The sequence below is a fragment of the Scylla paramamosain genome, chromosome 1 (genome assembly GCF_035594125.1).
Source record: "Scylla paramamosain isolate STU-SP2022 chromosome 1, ASM3559412v1, whole genome shotgun sequence".
NCBI lineage: Eukaryota > Metazoa > Arthropoda > Malacostraca > Decapoda > Portunidae > Scylla > Scylla paramamosain.
The window spans coordinates 40,960,193-40,964,341 of NC_087151.1; the positions used below are offsets into that span (position 1 = coordinate 40,960,193).

At 40.1% G+C, this 4,149-nt stretch overlaps 1 protein-coding gene across 10 annotated transcripts in view; it reads right to left on the minus strand.

Annotated features, from left to right (window-relative positions):
- LOC135105620 (uncharacterized) overlaps positions 1–4,149 on the minus strand; it is a 118,549-nt gene extending 114,400 nt beyond the window's left edge. For 9 of the 10 annotated variants that reach the window (XM_064014020.1, XM_064013998.1, XM_064014006.1 and 6 more), the window contains exon 1: positions 3,688–4,144. The gene's annotated coding sequence lies outside the window, so the exon portion shown is untranslated. Of the gene's footprint in view, positions 1–3,687 lie in introns of all 10 variants that reach the window. The other variant, XM_064013956.1, reaches the window with a different exon arrangement.

The window sequence follows — 4,149 nt, forward strand, 5'->3', positions numbered from 1 at the left end:
CTATTTCTTGCAATCTTTGGAAACATAATTGTTTCTTGGTTCCTTCAATTCATATTTTCCAAACTTAACTCTTTTTTGCAGTCTTTTGAAATAGATCAGTGCCTCTTTCTTCCTTCCATCGCTGTCTTTCAAACTACGTACCTAATACATGTCTCTTGCTTTCCTCTACTGCTATCTTCCAAACATACTACCTGTTACAGTGTTCATGAGTTTAAAGAAATTATCAACCAAATGAGACAGAGAGATGAGGCTGTGTGGATGCACCTTGCTAATCTCACTTCTCATAAATCACAACTAGGTACACACACACACACACACACACACACACACACACACACACACACACACACACACACACACACACACACATGACATGTACAATCCCTTCAGTCACTATCCTTATGTGCATGGGTGTGTTTAATGGGACTGAACCACAATTTGTTAGTCTAGATTTAAGTACATGCAGCCTATATGGGAAATGTCCAAGGGTACAACTACTACTCAAGTGAATTTTTTATCTATGCGAAGTAGTCTTCTCCCCGTGGCACACAGATGGGCAGTGGTGGCCAGCACAATGGTACATCAAAGACCATCAACCATCACAAGTCACAAAGCATTCAGTTAAGCAGTGTTGGTCAGCACAATGATACATCAAAGACTGAAACATCACAACAGTCACAAAGCATTCAGTTAAGCAGTGTTGGTCAGCAAAATGATACATCAAAGACCATCAACCATCACAACAGTCACAAAGCATTCAGTTAAGCAGTGTTGGTCAGCACAATGATACATCAAAGACCATCAACCATCACAACAGTCACAAAGCATTCAGTTAAGCAGTGTTGGTCAGCACAATGATACATCAAAGACTGAAACATCACAACAGTCACAAAGCATTCAATCAAGCAGTGTTGGCCTGCCTTCATCTGTATTTACCACTACTCATGACTTCCATTCTTTCAACTGAAAAGTTTTAAGATATTTCTCCAATTTTAGATCATTATTTTCACCTTTTCCTTTAAGGGCTAACATCTGAGTGGACCTTTCCTTCTAAAATTTGTAGCTCTTGGCCAATACCCTTCTTATATGAAAAAGGAAAATGATTACTATGGTAGTAAAAAGACTGAAACCATCACAAGGTCACAAAGCACTCAGGTATGCCATAAACAGATGGGTCATTCATATATTCATGTCTGGAAAAATATATAAATAAAAAAAAAAAGCTATCTATCTATCTACCTATCTATATCTATATCTATCTATCTATCAATCTATCTATATATATATATATATATATATGTATATATATATATATATATATATATATATATATATATATATATATATATATATATATATATATATATATATATATCTTCCTTTTTGTTTATTCATTTTTTTATGTAAGAGAGGCCCCAGCCTTGGGCAACAAGAAAGTATAAAGAAAAAAGCCCACCGAAGGTGACAGTCCCTACAGAATATAGTCTGAAAAGAATTATCCAAAATTTGATAAAGGTCTTGAAACCTTCCTCCTGAAGCAGTCTAAGTCAAAGGCAGAAGGAAATACAGAAGCAGACAGGGAGTTCCAGAGTTTAGTGTGCTGTGGTAGTTTACTGTGGTAGCCTATCTCAGTGATAGGGGGAAATACTTACATGTCTATATAGCTCCATTGTCATTTTCTGTTACTGTGGATAACACTTATCTTATTATCAAGGACTTGTGCAACATTCACTTCACTATCACTCTTGGGCCCATCACCCCCCTGGTGGAAAGGGACAGCCTTGTGGACCACCACACTCCACCCCAGGAGCTTAGGCACAGCACAGCTAGCCACACACGTCCATAGCAAGCCCTAACAGCATAATACTGGTTTACTCCTACCCCTTCATAATGAGAATGCCTCCTAACTTGCAACTCTTCCAATCCTGAGACCACAGTAGATGTAGGGTACTTCCTACAGAGTGCCCCACACCCTAATTGGGTACACATGCCAATGGACATCATTTCAATTGCATTTCTGCAAGTCAGCAACCATTGCAAGGCATAACAGCAATACCATAAGAGCTCATAATGGTCCCTCTTTGCTATGCATTGTTGCACATCACAGTGAAAGGGTTAAGGAGCAACTGGTGGCAGATACAGGCTCAAGCACTCCAGCCTCCAAGCATTCCATTAATCCTAAAGTAACTTCATATATTGTGCAATGTTGTGAGATTGCCATGCAGGCAGAACAAAAATAGTCTTCTGTAGAATGGAAGTAGGTACACCTAGGTCTTGTTATATGTAGGGATTAGGTTGTGTGAAAACATCATATTGTGAAAATCCACATGGTGAGAACCAATCTCCACATTAATTATAAAGGGTTACCATATGTTCCACTACTCAATTTTAAACACCCTATGTTAATCTCAACACTTTTCATGATAACAATCCACTAAAGCAACAGTAGAACACACCAGTACCTAATGCTACACTACAACAGTACATTATGGAAAGACAGGTTATAAATGAGAAAATTAAAGGGGGCAGGAGAGAGAGAGAGAGAGAGAGAGAGAGAGAGAGAGAGAGAGAGAGAGAGAGAGAGAGAGAGAGAGAGAGAGAGAGAGAGAGAGAGAGAGAGAGAGAGAGAGAGAGAGAGAGAAAACCCAAGCAGGTGCCTACCTTAGTCCCCACACATCTCATCCACAGTACATACTTACAGTCACACCCCACCCCACGCCTGCAGTCAATCCACATCATAATTGCATAATACCATATACCTTGATAAACTGTTCAGTGACATTAACAATCCCTGCCTGTACTCTATGAAAGGATGCATGCAAGACTGAAGCATTGCATTGAGGTGACCATTCGGGGGGAACAGAACAGAAACACACACACATCACAGCATTTCACACTTACTCCCACATAATCCACATAAATGTGCATTTTCTCCCACATTGAGAATACCTTGGACATGTGGAATCATCTTTCTTGGATGAAAATCTATTCTTTTTATAATATCTTTTTTTCAATTCCACCCTTTCCTAATGTGTGACCAGTTTTTTCCCCTTTGACATTCTCTAGAAGAGCTGAAAGATAGTCAACCAGTCAATTATCATCATCCTGCCCCTCCTATGACCAGTCTTGGCTGGACACAGAATGGTGAGGCCCTACCAGATGAGTTGATTCCACTGAAGCTTCTCAATCATCAGTGTACCAGTAAAACATTAATGCACCCTACCTGCTTGCATCTCTTTGTTTGGATAATACTAAAGTAACATTAGCATTTTTATTCAAGGGTTAGGTTAGGCTTAGATAAATTCAGTACACTAATTATACAACTGATCTTTTCATTGATTAGATCACGATTTGATAAAGCGTCATGTTTTGTTCTGAAATAAATAATGTCTCATAAGTTGTAGGCTAAGGTTACTGCCACAGTGCCCATGTTTGTTTGGTATATGTTACTTTTCTTGCCCGTGATCTGCAGACTTGAGCTACCCTGGTACTTCACAAGCAATTCCCTCTACTTGCTTCAATGGCCAGAGTAACAGGGTGGCCAACCAGGTGAGTAAACCATCATCACTAGATGCAAAATTACTGTAGCACAAACTATATAATTACATAAAGAAAACAGCATCAAAATATCACATTAACTAAATAAAAAGAAAAGAACAGGAACGGAAGAACAGAAGGGAAACCCACGCCTTGTTGTAGTGTTGCAGTCTTCAGGTTACTCTCTTCCCTCGCTACGCTCCCCTGCCGTGGCCGCGTCGGCAGTCTTCTGGTTACTCTCTTTCCTCGCCTTCCCCCGTGTGTCTGCCTCCATGCCCCTCAAAGGGCATGACGCAAAGGCAGAGTACACGCAGACACACACTCACACACTCGGCTACGTACAACGCACACAGATAAATAATTAAACAGATAGCCACAATCTTGTCACCTCCCTCCTTCACATTCACTTTACAATTCACTCGGTACTTCTATTGCATCTCACTCACCACTATCACCCACTTTACTTTCTTACTCACTAGTTTAACATCCACGTAGAGGCTCGGGTATTCAAAAAAAGAGGGCAGAGTTATAAGCCATAGCAATACACAGAGGAAGGCGCAACACACCCTCACCCGCTCACAGTCAGGTTGCCACTGAAGTGTTTACAACTTG